The sequence below is a fragment of the Caretta caretta genome, chromosome 5 (assembly GCF_965140235.1).
Source record: "Caretta caretta isolate rCarCar2 chromosome 5, rCarCar1.hap1, whole genome shotgun sequence".
Taxonomy (NCBI): Eukaryota; Metazoa; Chordata; order Testudines; family Cheloniidae; genus Caretta; species Caretta caretta.
The window spans coordinates 62,493,554-62,513,964 of NC_134210.1; the positions used below are offsets into that span (position 1 = coordinate 62,493,554).

The 20,411-nt window shown below is 40.1% G+C and overlaps 1 long non-coding RNA gene across 2 annotated transcripts in view; it reads left to right on the forward strand.

Annotated features, from left to right (window-relative positions):
- Positions 1–3,951: 3,951 nt before the first annotated feature.
- The window catches only part of LOC142072010 (uncharacterized), a 48,875-nt gene continuing 32,415 nt past the window's right edge, over positions 3,952–20,411 (forward strand). The window contains exon 1 of one of the 2 annotated variants that reach the window (XR_012668292.1): positions 3,952–4,058. This is a non-coding gene — a long non-coding RNA (uncharacterized LOC142072010). Of the gene's footprint in view, positions 4,059–8,895; positions 9,112–20,411 lie in introns of those variants that run through there. The other variant, XR_012668293.1, reaches the window with a different exon arrangement.

Consider the following 20,411-nt stretch of genomic DNA (forward strand, 5'->3'; position numbering starts at 1 on the left):
CAGATGAACACTGAGGATGTCTAACAGTATCTGAATAAATGAAACACAAACATGCCCTCCCAGCCACACATGCAATTGAATATGGGCCTAATGACACGACGCATTACCCACTGCATACAGTGTATACAAGCAGGAAGCAGTTGGGAAACAACCTTAATCTTTTCATTCTTAGCAACCTGTAGACTTTTGTTTATTTAAAGTCTCAAGTTAATTCAACCAAAAGGCATGGAAAATGCACAGGCAGGACTGTGTAAAACACAAAGAGAACTGACAAACAGCAGTGACTTTATCGTGAGGAAGGAACAAAGCCAAAAGAAGGTACAGTTTGATTTCTAGACGCTAGGCCATGCAGAAGGTTCACTTGCTCTTCTCATGATTGATAACAGAGATGGTTAAAAAAATGGGGAAATGTGAAAAATATTGTAATTTTGAAGTTCTTCCCATTTCACAGGATTTGAAATGAACCCATTTTTTATTTAAATTTTTTTGCAATAGCTATTAATATTTTAATTGAAATGTCATATTGTATGTATCAACATAATTTTTGAACATTTTAAAAATTCAATACATTAAATTATGGTTTTAAAAAATATTTTGATAAATAACTGATTAAATACTGATTAAAAATCTAGCAGAAAACTTCATGTCGGATTCAAAATGATTTTCCCTGCCATTTTTAATGAAAAGTTTCATTTTTACAAAAAGGCAATTTTTGCACAAAATATTTTGAGAAGCCAAATAAAAAAATAATACTTCTTATATATTGCTTTCCACTCATATATTTAGTAGTAAGATCTTCTTAACCCCCACATAAAGGATAAGCAATATGTAATGGTAGAGGAAAGAGGTAGGGAGAAGAAACAAATGGAAAACAACTACACTTTGAGAGAAAAGTGAAAGGAAATGAAAAAAAAAGTTACCCAAAAACCCCAGCTTTAAGTAAACAAAAATGTTATTAACCATTTCAAAGATGTCTTCAATTTAAATAAATAAAAGTATCAATGAAAAATGAAAATTTTCATTTTTTTGCAAAAGTTTTCAGTTTTGAAAAAGGGCATTTCCACCAGGTCCAATACAAATCTGTTAGATCTGTACAGATACAGGGGAAAGTGAATGAGTTATCTTATGAAGATAGTTTTTAGAACAGTAATGCAATCACCACATGGTAGTTCTGTACTCCAATCACTACATGGTAGCTCTCAGTCACCTACAACAACCTCCTTTATTTGTCATTACTCTAAGGGTGGCTGGACATGTTAGTTTCTCATTCAGTAGATGGAGTGAAGCTTGAATGCCTTTCACTTTTTTTTTCTATGATGTTGCTATGTTTTCCATCTAGCTAAGTTCTTATATCATGCCTATGACCATTGTATCTGACCACCAATATGGTAGCTCCATTTAAATAAGTCTGGGGACTTGGTCATATGTAGGGTTGCACCAGTTTAACTGTATGTGGATGATCTGAAGGTGTGAATTTAAACCAATTTATTTGAACTGGAGCAAACTCCTGTGTGGACATTCTAATTTTGGTTTAATCTGAACTTACTTTGGTGTAGTTTATGTTGATCAGAAACAGGTATATACTAAACCAAAATAAGCCACAGAAAACTGAAATAAGAGTGTCCACACAGGAGTTTGCACTGGTATAGCTAAACCTGTGCAAGTTTGTATATAGGCAAAGCTTGCATGTGAACTTCACTCCTCCGCAGGATGGTATTTCCATCTCCATGTATTATCCAAATTGTACTGTTAAGTAACACTTAGCAACATATAGCCTTCAATGACTATATGTGTACTTTAATCTAAAATGTCAAATGCTGACTTATATCAAATGATTAAAATCCATCTTGAAAATTACAGTCGTTTGAACTACTGAAGCATAACTGACTATTGGAGCACAGGTTTTAAACACTTCTTGAGATAAGGTTTCAGCATTGGTAACCAATTATAGTTCTAAGAAAGCTATTCATGACAACCAGATTTGCTGATTAGATATATGCCAGATACACACAATAGATGACATTTCAGTGAGCGCTATGGGTGATGCATATAAATAGGAAGTATTTTTACTGTGGCTTTTTTGTTGTGTGATAATCAATGTAATAACATTTTTGCAAACTAGACTTTTTTTGTTCTCAATATACAGTACTAACACTACAGAATTTTTCTATAGCTGTCCATGTAGGCTGGCATCCCCCAAGCCTGGCTTATAACTGATACTTCAGGGGAAAAGAAAAAACCCATAATGCCCCCAGTCAATTGTGCAATACTGTAACATGAGGGAAGGGAGAAATTTCTTCCTGATTCCTGTGGTGAGTAGTTTGTGTCTTCACTATTTAATTATTACTTAATATTTGTATTGAAGCAGTGTCCAGAATCCCCAGTCAGGGACCCGGGCCCCACTGCACGAGGCAGTGTTGTTGTGCGGAGACCTATACTCTAAATTGTCCAATATGACAAAAGTCCAACTCAACCTGTTACATAAAATAATTTATAAAAGTCAGCAACAGTTAAAGACAAAAAGACTGAATTAGTCCAAACAGGAATGTCTGTTGATACCATCCAAAGACTGTTATAAGATCATGACTTGTAAACAAAGGAGAATGGAATAGGAAATTAGTGGACCAAAATTGGTATGTTCAAAGTTAGGCCTAACTGGACACAATTATGAGGGAATGGGCTATTTCACCTCTTACCCACTTTTGGAGTCTTTAAAAAAGAGACTTTGGTGAGAGGATCAAATGGTGGAGGGTGGACTGAAAGGAGAAAGCTTTACAAGCCACAGTGTGGATGTCAACATTTATCTCCATGACCATCTTTGCTACTAAATCCCACAAGGGGATTGCAGGATGTGTGAAAAAGTATATCCTTTTATTACTTTAAAATCTACCTGCTTTAAATGTCACTGCATGACTCATTCTGATACTGCATTATGAGGTAGCATAAAAGAAAGGGAATGATCAGTCTCCTTTTCAGATTAAATACAGTATCTCAGTTAACACCCTTATAACTCATCTTTTTCATGCTAAATAATCCTAGATTTTATTCTCTCCCACCATATGAAATGCTGCAGTGCCTCTAGCTATCTTCACTGAAAAGATCCAGAGAAGAACAATCTTAGCTATATAGCATCTTTCTTGAGTTAAACCATCAAAAGCAGAGCAGAGTTCTCTGAGGGTCTGATCCTTAGAGGCAAACAAAATGGAACACCGTTCCCTACAGGATCAATCTCTTTATTCCAATGGAAGTTGAAGGCACTCAACCCCTTCCTGGATGCTGGTGCTCAGCTCCTGGCAAAAGCATACCTGCCAGGGAACTCATTCAACTACAATATGCATGGAAAGCAAACACAAAGGATAAACAATGTCAGAGCACATTGATGTAAAACTCCAAACAAATGTTTGTGAACAATCTTTTCAGTATTCTTCCCTCAATAGCCACCACCACATTTATTAACTATCCCTAGAACCTCTTCCAGAAGATGTGCTTCTGATAATGTTGCTGCAGTATCTGGAAATATACCAATGAAAATTTTCCCCTTTCCTTGAAAATATATACAGCTGTTTAATAAACTCTCTCCTATCTGAAATAGGCTATGATGGACAGTGTGTTTTTCTAGGCTGATTTCCACCCACTATCTCTTTTGCATTTTGTTCAACAAAAAGAGAATGTTTGCTGTCTGTGATATGTGTGAACAGGACTCCATATACAGGTTTATTTAGTTAAATTAAAGGACAACGCCTAATTCAGATACAAGAAGGCTCTTACATTTAACTTCTCACTGATCAAATAGTCTAGTTTTGCATTTTAATGTCGGAATCTCCAAAGACTAATTTAATGACATTTCCATGAATAATTTTTGCTGGTTTTTTACAAGAGCAACACAGCAGCTTTCAGTTTCCTTTGTATTTTTATATAATCACTATGAAGTCATGTTGCTAGGCAGAAACAAAAATCAATATAGAAGTCAAGCCATATGAGCTCATCTCTGAATCACTGTGGACATTTTGGTTTCTCCTCTCCTCTTTTTTTTTTAGAAGACTCTTCCCTACTAAAATGTGAGTATAGCAAATCTAGCTCAATGCCATTTACATTACTTACAATATATTGCATTCCACATTCATTTTTCTATTACCATACATTTATTTTCTGCATATATTACATGAATAGGAGCATGCAGTGTTGTTGTAGCTATGTTGGTCCTAGGATATTAAAGAGACAAGGCTGGTGAGTTAATATCTTTTACTGGAGCAACTTTTGTTGGGGAGAGAGAGAGACAAACTTTTGAGCTTACGCAGAGCTGAAGAAGAGCTCTGTGTAAGCCTGAAAGACTGTCTCTCTCATGAATAGTAGTGTTATTTGGGTGAAAACGATACAGGCAACCTCCAGTCTTAACTGAGCATCTGAAAGTATCTCCAGTCATATTGCATACAATTCTTCTAAACCTTTAGTAGAAAGCTCCTTCCACTAAGCAATCAACTTTTGTAGAGCTCTTTAGTGGTCACCTAAAGGGAAACCAATATCTTGAAAATCACATTGCCATTTTAAAATGTGTACCAGTTACTGTTGCAAGAACCAGATAAAATATAAGCAAAAGAGATTATAGCAAATATTTTTCTCTGGTTTTCATTTTGTTTACCAAGTGCATTTGACAGCACTTTGTGAACAGGAAATTTTCCTGTTGATGGGAAGTCACATGTCCGGTCTCATGCACTAAAACAGGATGACATCATTCTCTTGTACAGATCTTAGGAAGCTCCTATGCACTTTCTTCTCTAGGCCCTGCATGAAAGCATTTAGCAGTAGCAGCAGCAGCAAAACTGAAGCTGAAGAGGCAGCAGGTAGATGTGCACAGAGAGGAAAGGGGGATTATGTTTGGTGGTATTAATAGGGCTTGGCACTCACCCAAAAAGCTTTGTAAACATCATTAGGAAAAGAAAAGGAGGACTTGTGGCACCTTAGATACTAACAAATTTATTTGAGCATAAGCTTTCGTGGGCTACAGCTCACTTCAACGGATGCATTCAGTGGAAAATACAGTGGAGATGTATATACATAGAGAACATGAAACAATGGGTGTTACCTACACACTGTAACGAGAGTGATCACTTAAGGTGAGATATTACCAGCAGGAGAGCGGGGGGGGGGGGGAAACCTTTTGTAGTGATAATCAAGGTGGATCATTTCCAGCAGTTGACAAGAAGGTCTGAGGAACAGAGGGGGGTGGGTGGGGGGAAATAAACAAGGGGAAATAGTTTTACTTTGTGTAATGACCCATCCACTCCCAGTCTCTATTCAAGCCTAAGTTAATTGTATCCAGTTTGCAAATTAATTCCAATTCAGCAGTCTCTCGTTGGAGTCTGTTTTTGAAGTCTTTTTGTTGAAGAATTGCCACTTTTAGGTCTGTAATCGAGTGAGCAAAGAGATTGAAGTGTTCTCCAACTGGTTTTTGAATGTTATAATTCTTGACGTCTGATCTGTGTCCATTTATCCTTTAACGTAGAGACTGTCCAGTTTGACCAATGTACATGGCAGAGGGGCATTGCTGGCACATGATGGCATATATCACATTGGTAAATGTGCAGGTGAACGAGCCTCTGATAGTGTGGCTGATGTGATTAGGTCCTATGATGGTGTCCCGTGAACAGATATGTGGACACAGTTGTCAACGGGCTTTGTTGCAAGGATAGGTTCCCGGGTTAGTGGTTCTGTTGTGTGGTTTGTGGTTGCTGGTGAGTATTTGCTTCAAGTTAGGGGGCTGTCTGTAAGCAAGGACTGGCCTGTCTCCCAAGATCTGTGAAAGTGATGGGTCGTCCTTCAGGATAGGTTGTAGATCCTTGACGATGCGTTGGAGAGGTTTTAGTTGGGGGCTGAAGGTGATGGCTAGTAGCGTTCTGTTATTTTCTTTGTTGGGCCTGTCCTGTAGTAGGTGACTTCTGGGTACTCTTCTGGCTCTGTCAATCTGTTTCTTCACTTCAGCAGGTGGGTATTGTAGTTGTAAGAATGCTTGATAGAGATCTTGTAGGTGTTTGTCTCTGTCTGAGGGGTTGGAGCAAATGTGGTTGTATCGTAGACCTTGGCTGTAGACAATGGATTGTGTGGTGTGGTCTGGATGAAAGCTGGAGGCATGTAGGTAGGAATAGCGGTCAGTAGGTTTCCGGTATAGGGTGGTGTTTATGTGACCATCGCTTATTAGCACCATAGTGTCCAGGAAGTGGATCTCTTGTGTGGACTGGTCCAGGCTGAGGTTGATCAATGATACAAATAAATTTGTTAGTCTCTAAGGTGCCACAAGTACTCCTTTTCTTTTGCGAATACAGACTAACACGGCTGCTTCTCTGAAACCTATCATTAGGAAAGAAATTTAAACTCTTGAGTTTTAAAATCTCAGATTTTGGCAATTGGACGGTTTCAGAACATTCAGGTTGTCCATGCCCCTTTAGAACAGATTCCATTGTTTTATATTGCCATCCATATGTAAAGCAACTCTACAGAATCTCATTGTATAGTATGGGCAATAGAAGAGATCTGATTAGATATGTAGATACTGAAATAGTTACACTTATATCTACACTCAAAATCCTTGCCAAATTGTGGCATAATTTCTAGAAACACCTCTGAGGTGCCTCAGACTGCATTACTTTTGAGAATAACATCACAGAGCCAACAAATTACTGCTTTTTGCACTGTAAAGTTATTCTGGTGGTACTCTCTTCCAGAAGTGGCATTTCATATATTGGGGTCAGAAAGCAGGATATGTAAAGGGTAGGGGTATGAAAATGCTAGTCCTTCCTAGAGGTTGAATGGCACCTTTCCCTTTAGAGATGCCAAACTCACCTCTGAAGACTAATAATGTCTCTAGATAAAATTCGGCATCATATAATTCCACAGGCTCTCCTTTGCTTGGAGAAAAGGCTGTTATCGTGGTTACAGAAAAAGTCAGGAATCAGGAAGATTCTTTGTGGGATTTTGAGCTGAGCAGATTTTAACTTCTGAGTAGTAATTTAATCTCCCCACTTCTCAGTCAAAGTGGAAACTTTGGTATAAAAGTGGGATCTGGCTGAGGCCCGATGGTTTGGATTTAAATTGGGGCGTGGCGTTCTAATCCTCTCTTGGTGTCCAGCTCCCTCTTCCCTCCCATAGTTATCGATGCCCTTCCTTCCACGGACCCTCCAATATTTCCTTGGGTCCCTTCCAATTCCCCAGGCACCTCCATCCTCCACACTACATACACACCTTTGAAGATCCACTCACAGGGCTCAGATCATACAGGGAAATCTGTGGTACAGGTGAGTGTTGAACCCAGGTCTCTGGCTACCATCCTAATCTCTAGATCATTCTTCCTCCTGGTCAGATGAAGAAGAAAAGGGACATTAGGAATGCTTTTGAATATCTGACATGTAGCTACAGAATCTGAATTGCATAATATTCGCCCTCTTTGTCAGATGAAGAAGGAAAGGGACATTAGGAATGCTTTTGAATATCTGACATGTAGCTACAGAATCTGAATTGCATAATATTCGCCCTCTTTGTAATGGGCTATTTGGTTTTCGTGTACACCGCTGTAAGAACATCACACACACACAGAAAACAAAAAAAAAGAACCCACATCTAATCGATACATTTGCTACTACCATACCAGCCACTCCTTGCAGAAGGCAGGTTTATTTCTTAAAACTGAAAATTCCTTCCCAGTACTTGTGGAAAAAAATATAACCTTGTTATATACAGCGGTCTTAATACCCAAGACAGAAATAGGTAGCAGGTGACAGAGCGGATCTAGCACAGCTCAGCTTTCATTGGATTAAAACAATGATTAATTCATAAGCTTTATGCCTAAAAGTTATTTTAGCGGCAGCCTGAGCACCGAGTGACTGGAAATTCCCAAACAGATACCAGTGCATAGCAGAGTGAGTAAGTGCACACCCACAGGAGCACATATTTGTTTGCACTGTCACAGTGCATATGATACGTACTTAACCAAGGCTTTGGAGACTGGAGCAGGTGGGTAAAAATAAGCAGCTGAGCCCAGAACAACCAAGTCATTATTTTTGTTATCGGAATAAACAGTTCCTAGGGAACGTTTCACATCAAAGGAGAGATCTAAGAACAGAGAAATAGGAAGTTTGTGAAAACAGCTCTGTGAGTAAAGAAATAGCAAATTTGTATGAGCTTTTTCTCTTGAAACAGAAGGGAGGAGGAGGCCCTTAAATGCACCAGGAACAGGGCAAAGTGCCAGAGATATTCACATGAACATGCAAGGATTCAGCTCCCTAGTCTCTATTGCTTGCCCTACCCCCCTTTACATATATATGTATATATACACATGCACATGCGTGCGCACACAGAGCGAGTGAGCGCTGTGTGGGATTCTCTGTGCAGCTGATTGAGTATCTTGGTGATAGTCTCACCATATGATTGTTGTAACCCCCCAGCCTTACTGTTGTTGTCCATTCAGGCAGTGGCCTTCCCTCCTCTGCTTTCTAGCAGGCCCAGTTCCACCCCCTTGGAGATTTCTGGGGGCACTGGGTGCGCCTTCTCTAGCTTCATTTCTCTGCAGACCCAGAGGTCTGGACTAGAGGTTCTCAAACTCTGGTCCGTGGACCACCAGCGGTCCGCAAGCTCCATTCAGGTGGTAGGTGGATAGTTCCCTTTAAGGTGCATGCCTGGGTGGCAGCACACGAGAGAATGAAGGGCCACCCACCTAATTAGTGGAGCCATGCCTGCGCGGCTCCACTAATTAGGTGCCTGGACCTATGAGAAGATGCACATGTAAGATGAGGTGGTGGCCTTGGGGGGAATAGGGGGTAGGTGGGAGGGGCCAGTGGGGTGAGAAGAGGGAATGGGGGGAATTTGGGACGTGCAGGATTGCAACATCCAGAGAAAGAGGTGACTTTCCCCAGCTCCAGGGCTGCGGCTGCTGGGGAGAGACCCCCTCCTTCCCAGCCTCAGCTCTGTGGCTGCTGTGATGGGGGAAAGACTCCCCTCCTTCCCAGCTCCAGCGCAGGGCTGCCGCAGTGGAGGAGAGAGGGAGAGACCCCCCTCCTTCCCAGCCCCAGCTTGGGGGCTGCTGTGTCACGGGAGAGAGGGCACATCTATCGCATTAGAAAGGTAAGACTATTGATATTAAAATATGAGTTGTATGCTTTTATTTGCAGAACAAAAACGTTAATTATTATTAAGGTTTTTTTATATAGCTATTTACAATATAGCTATTTACAATAATTATCTAACAGTATAAACAACATTTGGAAAGATCATTAAGTGGTCCGCTGAGACACTCAGAAATTTTAAAGGGGTCCACGAAAAAAAAGTTTGAGAACCACTAGTCTAGACACTGCTCCTCAAAATCCACATTGTTGCACAGGTGAAAAATGGAGCCTTTCTTGCATGTTTAGGTTCCATAACACCAATTAACAGATCCTACAGAGTTCAATACTTGTAATCTCATGAACTGGAACCTACAAGGGTGATGAAGCTCTAGATATAAAGCTTATTACTACAGCTTATTACTACAGCTTATTACTACAGCTACTCCTTTAGCTCAAGAGTTTGGAACAGAAGGAGGCTATCATAAAGTCTATGTAGCCATTGTATGCAGTATAGCTGGTCACCGTGATATCTAATCAGCCAAAAATCCTTACACTACACATTTTGGAGATGTGCAACTTCCTCTGGAGTAGAGGCTGTTGTCTTGTCATGAAGGTAGCCTTTTCCTTCATCTCCCCATTAAATGAAGAGATTTATTAAGAGGCAGTGAGTCAGGTTAAGGATCTTGTTATCACATCAGACTGTTGCCTTCCAAGAGAAAGCCATGCTTAATATGTAGGGTTTTTTTGTTGTGCAGCGGGGCTCTTCTTTATCTGTGATATGCTCCTAACAGCATGTTTTCAATGCAGTAAAATATTTGTTCACTGGTTGGAATGATCATATGTCATTCTCTGTATTCTTTGCATTGGCTTCCAAGTGCCTGAAAGAGGGTTAGCACTGTTGTTTTTTAATGTAGGCTTATGGTCTATTTGAGACCTCCACCATACACTTTGCCCTGCTAAGTATCTAGGCTCAGAGCCCACCCCATTTTAGGAATCTGACTGTTGCATCTCAGGTCAACAGGCGATTACTCCATTGCTGTGATAAGGCTTAAAGAGTGAACTACATTCCCCTTTGATATTCATCTCAGTCAATCCCTCTCCAGTTACACAGAACACCTTCAGACTTTTTTTTTCAAGGTATTTTTCACTATCAGCCATGTATTTATTACCCTCCTTTCTTCCATATTTTTATCACCCCCTTCTTTTTATAGTGAATCTCTTCAATTGGTTTCATTCATTTGAAATTTTAATGAGGCTGGCGGGAGGGGGGACTTTAATCGTATTTTCACTGAATTTTAATTTTGTTGTGATGCTCTGTGGCTTCCAGAGCGCTTTGGTGAAGATGTGAAGAGAAAAGCTTTATCATTAAAATGATTATTTTCCAAGCTGACTTAGAGATTAGTGTTAGACTGGCTTTGCATACAGCAGTTTGTCAATGTCCAGCCCTGGGCTTCCCTCTATCTTTTGACTTGTGCAAACAAACAATACCTACGGTATTACCAAAAACATGGAAACCCCCCCAACCTGCCAGCAGTAGAAGAATATGGCAGAACACTTGAAAGCTGTGAAGAACATAGATGGGTACAAATAGTCCTAATTCATTTTTTCAACGGGAATTTTGTTAATCTTATCGCACTTAGAGACAGACTCTGCTCTTATTCAGTGGAAAATTTCCCTTCTTCTCTGAGCAACTTACATCTTCAGATCTCTAGAGCAATGCATCTAAAAACTATATTCTATATTTCTGTAAAATCTAATACCTAGGCCTAGTCTTGCAGCCTTTACTAAAGCGCAATTCCCACAAAAGTCACTGGGAGTTTTGCCTGAATAAGGAATGTAGGATGGGGCCTCTCACTTATTATACTCTCAGAGAGCAACAAGAATTAAAGGAGGCAAAGTTGATCTAAAACTTCTTTTTTATAAGAGTAACGATCTATAACTATTTCCGATTGCAGGTCCTTCTCTGCATTCCTTCTCTTTTGAATGAGAGTTTTGGGTATCTGAAGAATACAGAAGCTGGCTCTATGTCTTCATTTTCCTTAGAAATAATATCCACACGTGAATATTCCACAGTGAGAAAATGGTGGCACTTAGACCTCAATTCAGTAAAGCACTTAAGTGAATGTTCTTAAGTGTTTTGTGAAAACAGGGCCTAAGTTTTGGATAAAGAGAGTAAGGAAAATTATTTTGATTTACTGGAGTAAATAAAATAATGAAACGAAAAATGTAATATTTTGAAGTACATTCTAATGCTTAAATATGTTCTTCTGAGATAGTAATAAATAATAATTATAATACCTTGCTCTTTTATAGCACTTTACAAAGGGGGTCATTACCATTATCCCCATTTTACAACATGGGGAAACTGAGGCACATGGATGGGTGCCCCCAGGTTACCCAGTGGCAGAGCTGGGAATACAAGCCAGGACTCCTGAGTCCCAGTCCCATGCTCTCTTCAGATGTAAGTTGTTTTTGAAGAGTGCTTTGTATCCCTGAGACTTAGTTTTAAATCAATTCCTAAGCACCAAAATAACTTATTTAAAATGTTCATCTTTCTTTTTTTAAAATGCATTATAAGGCAATGCAAATTGGGAAGGTTGACATGGATGAGATGATTTAATAGTAATTATCAATATTTAGCATTCTTTTAGCTCCCTTTTGCTCCAGAGCACTTTGCAAATATTAATATTAATTTTATTGAATGCAAGTTCCATGTTTCTTTTGATTTAGGTTATAGACTTTTCCATCACTAATTGCTGTGATTCCCTGAAAACTACTTTAGGGTTGCAAAAAATCCAAGAGCTGTTGTCTAATGCATGTGAGAGAGGAGGGGTATTCAGGCCCATCATTCGCTTTGAGCAAAGCACATGCACATCATTCCAGTGAGAAAATGAAAATGGATTAAATCTATCACTTAAAACGTATCTACCTGTTTAATAAATATAAGGGAAAATGTGATCCGGAAAAAGAGGGACAAATTCTAGGAATTGCACCTGTGCAATTGACAAGGGAATTGGCCCATTATGTTTAAATATGTAGCATGCTAATTTAATTAGATAAGAGCTGTGTGTGAATACCAAGGCTTGTACATTTCTAGATAAGGCAAGCCTCTTTAATGACAGTTTTCTTTACTGTGTTATTCTCAGGGCCAAATTCTGATGCTTGTGCACAGCCCAAGACTTATTTGTTCCTTCTTTGTTTCCTTTGATCAAAATGATAATCAATATTAAATTCTTACACTTTATGAAAGAACACAACACTGATGTAGCTGGGTGGGTTTGCACTCCAGTTAATTTGTCGGGGAGAAAGAGGATAAGAACAGCCCATGGAGAAACATGAAATTAATAAACAAAAAACCCCTATAGACCAGTTCCTTATGTCAAAACATTTATGTGGCTGTTTATTTTCATACCTTTAATTTAAACAAGTTGTTAGGTGTAGTGTCTAAGTTCTACTGAAAACATTACTTTTGTTTAGCCTGCACTTTTTGGGAAAGCAAAGGGCAATGTTGTATTTGCTGCTGCAGTATGCTAGTCAGGACTTTCTGATGACACTTTGCTATTGGAGTTTCCTTGTAGAGAAGAAAAACTCTGTTTTCATTTTTTTCCCCCTCATTTTTACTGTGACACCAGATTGTCATGAAAAATTCAACTTACATTCTCCTTTCTCCTATGACCTTAAGAGAGAACATACAGAGCTCTGAGCTCTCCTTGGCATTTTCAACGAAGTCTTCCGCTCCACTGTCTACTGGCTTTTGTAAATAGCAATGACATGTGTAAAGTTTAAAAAAAAATATGGCAGTTAGTGCTGTGTGATAATAACTTTTAGAGAAATGTCAGCTGCTGTGTGTTCAGCGTATCTTATCCAGTATTTGTCAAATACTTAACATTTCACCTCAGATCACCCATGTGTTGGGAGGTGTCACATTTTCATGGTAACAGCATCTGTATATCCCCTCTTTAGTCCACCAAAGGCACCCACTTAAAGGTTTCTGGCTCCCAGCTGTCAACTCTCTTGGTCGCAGACCCGCAACTTACTCACTCCCGACCAAAGTTTTTCCAAGCTGGACGGTTCCCTGCGTACATTGTGATATCCTCAGCAAGCCAGAGTGCATAAAGCTCAGCATCTGTGCTTTGCTTTCTCTTTGAAGGCTGCAAACAAACAGTTACAAGTCACCACACAGCTCTTTATAAACAAACATTTAGCCTTAAGGTAAAAGTATTACACAGAAAACATATTAAAAACAATACTAGTTCCTATACACATGCTAGGAGCTTACCAGAAGTCATGCATCAGTCTTAAGGGGGTCTAAGTGTCCTTCCAACACTTCTGTAAGGATTGGGGCTCCCACTTAGGCAGAAGGTCCTGCCTGTCTGCTGGATAAGAAAGAAGGCCCTGAGTCAGTTTAACATCCTTTATCCAAAAGTCCTTTCTTTCTCTGGTGGTCTCTGGAGGATCTAGTCTGAACTCATACATGCAAACCTCTCCAGGAGGTGGTACCTCTCTGGTTGGGTTAGAACTGGCTGATTTGCTTTAGCCACCATCCACTATTTTTAGTTTTTGGAGGAGCTGTGGTAGCCCTCCCCCATCCGACAGAACAAAATCATACATAAACCGTTCCTTTAAAACAATGGATCCCAAAGATACTGCATGGGATAACATTATTTGTCACAGGAGGAATTGGTCATATCCCTGTGGCCTTATAGACTAAACCACAGATGTCAGCTCCATCGCAGACTGTCCTAGACATAAGAAAGTACAATTGCCACTGAAATCCATAATGGGGGAAGAGCGAGTTCTGATGGGCCATAACTCCAGCTTCTATCAAGCTAGCTTTTTATACTGCACCTGTCACCACAGTATAGCTAAGCCAATCTCTCTCTCTCACACACACACCTTTCACCACAGTATCTGGGCCAAACTCCCCCACCGCCACCACCACTTACTCACTCACCCCACCTTCTTTGGTATAACACACCTGCTAGAGTAACTCTCCTGTGAAGCCCCAAGGGTGAAAGAAGATGGATTCTTCCAAGCCTGTAGGTCTACGAACTCTTTTCTTTTTCTACCTTAAAGAAGATATGCATGTCAGAGTGGGGCATCCCTTATCGCTGGTCATGGGGCAATAGGTGTGGAGGCCCTCATCCTGTGCCAATCATGGGAGAGTTATTGGGGAGGCTCCCCCATCCTCATTAGCAAACTCCTTAGTAAAGGAGTTCTTGCCCTTCATCACCACATTTCAGGGGTGAGTCTTCAGCTCACTGCTTACTCCTGTCTTCTCTCTGGCTGCCAGGAACACAGCTAGATGTATGTCAGTGAGAGATCAATATCGTTGGGTCAAACCCATGACTCTTTAAAAACTCTGTACTGACTCACTGACATGCAGAACAAGAACACTGTTTCCTGACATGAGCTCCTGTACTTTGTTCGTTTTCACTATGCTGTTTTGTATCAGATCACAGCCAGGTCCCTCTAAACAGTAGCTATGGTCAGAGTCAGTCAATCTACTTGAGAATAGGTAAACTAGAAGAATTTTAATCACTCCAGATTTACATTTTGTGTCTCAGTGTCTCCATGGCATTTCATGTCATGGATTAGCCATAGAAAAGGATGTGTTGAGTATTCTGATTTTAATGTTATTTTTCCCCTTTCATACTCTGCAGTAGCTCTCAGTTCCCTACTTGTATCTCCTATGTACAAAAATAATCTCATATTTTGTTCTAATAAAGTTCCCACCCAAGATGAACCCCATTTTAAGAGACTAGTAGCTATTTTATCTTTACTATTAAAAGGCATATATTAAAAAAATATTTTACCCTCTGGGTGAAATCCTGGCCCCACTTGAAATCAATGGAAAAACAGCCACTGACTTCAATGGGACTAGGATTTCACCCTAAATATTTAATTTTCTATCTAATTTATATCTCTCTGCTATTCCACTTAACATGTTTTTTCCTACATGGTTCCTGGGAGAGAGGCACCAACTCATTTTGATTAAGTATTTCTTTTAATCTTTTAAACCTCTCTCCTACTAATTGCAGCTGGCTCATTGTCTTCTCTATTAAAAATCAGCCCTGGGGTTGATTCCCTGGCCTGCTCCCTCCCTGCAAGAGATGGGAACCTTGCAATCAAGGTTTGGTATTTGTATCCCTTCTCTTAATCCAGCAGGCTGACTTGGATAGTCTGATTATTCTGTGCACAGAGGATGGTCATTTTGCAAGATTCCTATCAATGAACTAAAGACAGCTCTGTCCATAAAGACAGAATCCTTTATGCTAACATGATAGCCGACTGTTCCTAGCATAACAGATTCTGACTGCTGCAGTTACCTCTGGTTTTCTGATTAAAAAAAAAAGAAGAGAGCTTGCATATTAAATACTTACTATTTGTTAGCACCAATGGTAACATATTTCTGGATCTTCATCAAGAATGGGGGAGAGGAGTTGTGGCCAGATCGACGGTGGAATCCTAGCCCTACTGAAGTCAATGGGAGTTTGGTCTTCAGTGGGGCCAAGATTTCACCCACTGTCTTCACTTAAGTAGAACTCCCAATGAAATCAGTAGGCGCCTTGTCTGAGTAAGGATGGCAGGATCAGAGCCTTGGAGAACGTCTGAATGGATGTGGAGGATCTATAATGATATTAGATCAAGCTGAAGTGAATGATCCTAGGATTCATTAAGAGTAGAGTAAAATAAAATAAAGATCAAGGCAATAGAGGCCAAGGCACTTACTAAAAATTATTGGCCTGATTCCTATGGTTTTTACACCAGGTATTTTTCCGAAACTCTGCTGATTTTAATGGCTTCACTTTTGATTTAAGCCAGTGTAAGTGAGAGGAGAATCAGGCAATGTTTGTTTTAATGGTAGTTCTATTGGTGATGGCTGAAAGATTTTGATCTAGTATGTGGAGATTTGCAGTTGACTTTCACTTGGAGAAAATACCTTAACTGCTCTTACTCAAATGAATATTGAAGATTTGAGAGGCAGCTGGAGGGGCAGGGAGTATGCGGCACATCCCCATGCATTTCGGCAAGAAATTAAATATCCACTTCAGAACAGAGGTGCATTTTTCTCCCTCATTGTCTGTCTTTGGGTACACTAGTCAAGCTCATGGCTCATTGTCTTGTACAGGATTATTAAAAAACAGAACAGTTTACTTGAAATGTACATGAAAGTGCAAGATTTACAAATAACCCTAATTGTTAAGCAACATATTCAAAATAAATCACTTTCACTGAAGAGAGACTGACACTTAGTATTCAGAAAAAAAAAGGAGTACTTGTGGCACCTTAGAGACTAACCAATTTATTTGAGCATAAGCTTTCGTGAGCTACAGCTCCGATGAAGTGAGCTGTAGCTCACAAAAGCTTATGCTCAAATAAATTGGTTAGTCTCTAAGGTGCCACAAGTACTCCTTTTCTTTTTTTGCGAATACAGACTAACACGGCTGTTACTCTGAAACCTGTTAGAATTCAGAATATAGCGTCGGAATACACTGAATAAATTGTATGTGCCAAAGGATTTGCGCATTGCCTGACTATGAGAGTCACTCAGACAAACAACCATGGAAACTACCAAGATATCTTCAGGATATTTCTAGAATACAAATGTCCTATCTGCAGCGGGCTTTAGAAGCTGTTTGAAAACAGAGTTTGTTCTCAGAGAGGAAGGATGATCTTGCGGTTCAGACACCAGACTGGATTCAGGAACTTTGTTTGATTCCTGGTTCTGCCACATACTTCCTATGTGACCTTTAGCAACGCACTTCATCTTTCTGTGCCTCAGTCCCCCATCTATCAAATGGAGATAGTAATAATTCCTTTCTCCTACCCTTTGTCTGTCTTGTCTATTTCGATAATAAGCCCTTCAGCACAGAGGCTGTCTCTTACCATGTGGTCTGTAGAGTGCCAAACACAATGGAGCCCCAGACTCATTTGGGGCTTCTAGATTTCAATGATATTACAAATAATCAACTGCAATTTAAACACAGTTCCAGCTAAATGTAGATAGACTGGAGCACGATTTTAAACTAGTTTTGGCAAACAATTTTATCCAACCCACAACAGCCAGCCAGATCAGGTTTGAAATTGATTTAGTTAGAAGCATGGTTAAATTCCTGTCTGCAGTCGGTTTTGAACTCAGATTGGACTTTTTATGGGGATGTGATTTTGGTAAAGGTGTCTCTTAGAATTTTCCACCCCGCAGAGAGGGCACAGACTAAAATGCAGTTAAATTAATCCTTACCAGTTAAGTGGTTGAAATACACAGCAACAAGCTGCACATTTAATTACTGCTACTGTGCGCAATCACAGAAATGGCTTACACAAATTGTGTACCCCTCTAGTTTGAAACTCTGAGTCACAATTTTTAGAACGCTTTACAAACTTTAAGGCAGTAAGAATGATTATCCCTATTTTGCAGAGGGGAAAATTCAGGTAGAGTGATTTAGGACGAAGACCTTACATTTGCATGTCAGTGTCATGACTCACAGGCCTCAAATCCAGCTCCATAGGAGCAGCCACGCTTCACCCTCCACTTTGCAGCCTGTTGACAAATGCTGACCCAGGACCTAGCCCCAGTTTGAGGCTCCACCCCGATGTCCCATTGGTGGAGTCCCAGAGAAGCCGATTGGCCCACTGGCACTACTTAAGCCAGCAGTAGGAACAGGAAGCTGTCTGAACATCTGGGATCCATCCTGCTCTGGAGTGTATGCCTCCTGCTCCCCAAGCTTGACTTCCTGGTATCCTGACCTGGCTTGGCTCTTGACCTCTGATTTGTGGTTCTAATCTCCAGTTTGTCTCCTACCTCTGACCCGCTGGTATCCTGACCCAGCTGACTTGTGACTGGACTCCAGCTCCAATCACTTGGTCTGACTGCCCATGACCAGGCCTTGACAGTCAGTGACACAGAATCTCAGGGTTGGAAGGTAACTCAGGAGGTCATCTAGTCCAAACCCCCGCTCAAAGCAGGACCAATCCCCAACTAAATCATCCCAGCCAGGGCTTTGTCAAGCCTGACCTTAAAAACCTCTAAGGAAGGAGATTCCACCACCTCCCGAGGTAATGCATTCCAGTGCTTCACCACTTCTTCTGCATCTCTGAAAATTAGACAACTTAATTAGGTGACAAAATATGAAATTAGGGGTAAAATTTTCAAAAGTGCTTACATGACTTAGAAGCCTAAATCACAGAGATTTTCCCACCCTAAATCCCAATGTTACTCTAGGTCCCTAACTGTCAGTTCCCCAAATGTGAAAATTTTGGCCCAGTTACCTTTTTCTACTGAACAATGTTCCCTCGAATTTTTAACAGGCCGTGTGCACAAAAAATTTCTTCCGTGCCACAGCCGAAACAAAAAACCAACCAAACAAAAAAAGCCGAAGCCGGAGTGCGTGCGGTGTTTCGCCGTGTGTGCACATGCGCACAGCTTAGAGGGAACAGTGCTGCTGAGTCATCTGACCCTGGATTCATCGCATTCAATTTTGGAATTCTGGTTAAAGATGTCACCTAAAAGTATTCCATCTTTTTAATTGTTATGGTATCTTTAAAGTAATTTAAATTAAGAGTTCGTATGTAGATTTATGTATATATTTATTATAGCTTTGATCTTGCAAGTTGCTGAGGGTCTCATTCAAGGGGCTGAGATGCTGAGGAATTGAAAGAAAATCAAAGAAAATAATAATGATGGTGGTTTGAATGACTCACGGGCAAAACATTTGCATATTTTTTTGTCTTTCTTGCCAGCCATTCTTATGCCTGCATTTTAATAACAGCTACCTACTGAAGATTTGTATATGCTATTTCGGTTATTTTCTTGGTCACCATCGTGATATAATCTCTTTCCACAGCAATTTAATTAGCACAGTGAAAGGACTGACCTTTCTCAAGATTTTATTTTCCATCATGCTAAAAATATCCATCTGGATATGTCAATATGATCTTTGATGCACACAGCACGCTGATACACTGTGGAGAGGAGAGAAGCATTTGAGAAAAAAGTATTTTAAACAGATTGCAAACTGTATTACTAACTTTTACTTGAAATGGGCAATATTAGTGCAAGTGTCTGGTAAGAAAAAGGCTCTTCAACAATAATAAATAATACCTAGCTCTTATATATCATTTTCCACCAGTAAATCTGAAGTATCACTATCCCCCATTTTACAGATAGGGAAACTGAGGCACAGAGCAATGATGCGGTTTGCCCAAGGTCACCCAAGAAGCCAGTGGTAGACCTGGGAATAGAACCTCAATATCCTGAGTCTCAGGCCAGTGCTTGATCCCCTCATCCCTACTGCAGTATGGACCCCTTCATTTATCCTCAATTTTCATTCTTGCCTGGCCCACAAAGGTTTCAGCTACTTCATCTTATATAAATATATGGACAGTTGGTTGCAAATTTTGAAAGCCATCCATGCCTAAATGTGTGTACCCAGTTTAGGCACACAACTCTCACCTGAGCAAATGCAAATCAGAGCTGCTTGCATGCATGCAAGCAAGGATTTGCACACTTAGGGCTCATACATCTTTGATAATGCCAGTCTAGAAATTCTTGTTCTTTTACCTGGCACAGAGTTCCAGGAATGACCTTTTTGCCTCACACAATTTCACAACAACATAAGAATTACACTCCGTAGGTTTAGTTATATTTGAATGGTTACCTTAGGGTTGATTTGATTTAAGGCCATAAAAACAAGAAGATTTTAGGATTCACTGAAACTTAAGGACTTTTTATTTATAGTATTATGGGGGCAGGGGAGGATGAGCGGGATGTCAGTATCTCTCCTCTTTTATTAAGCTCTCTGATTGAAGCTCATTTACCAGGATTTCTTTCTCACCCACTAACCTGAAAGACTGCTCTGCTTCTGCCTCTGATCCAGGCTCTTTTCTAGGTCTCCTCTCACCTTCCCTAACCTCTTACATTGTTCCAAGCTCTTTCCTTCATATGTAGGTCTCCTTGCACCTGCTGAAACCGTACATCCTGCAACTCTACCATTTTCACAGGGATGGTAACTGTGATCATCTTCAGATTTGGTAATTTGAAGAAGTTTGTATCTGAAACAGAATATCACATCTCAGGCCAATCTCTAGTGCAAGTATGTTCTTATCACATTGTTGGAGTATCACGTACAGAGCGTTTTCAACTCAAACTAGGATGTGAATCTATGCTGCATCTTTGTAAACCTAAGTGCATGTTGTACCATATGCTCAAATTCTTTTTAGAGTGGGCACAGCAGGCTAACTATTCTGAGCAAAACACTCTCCAGGCTGACTGGCAAGCCTCCTGGAGAAGTCCTTCCTATTAACCTAGCCCTCATG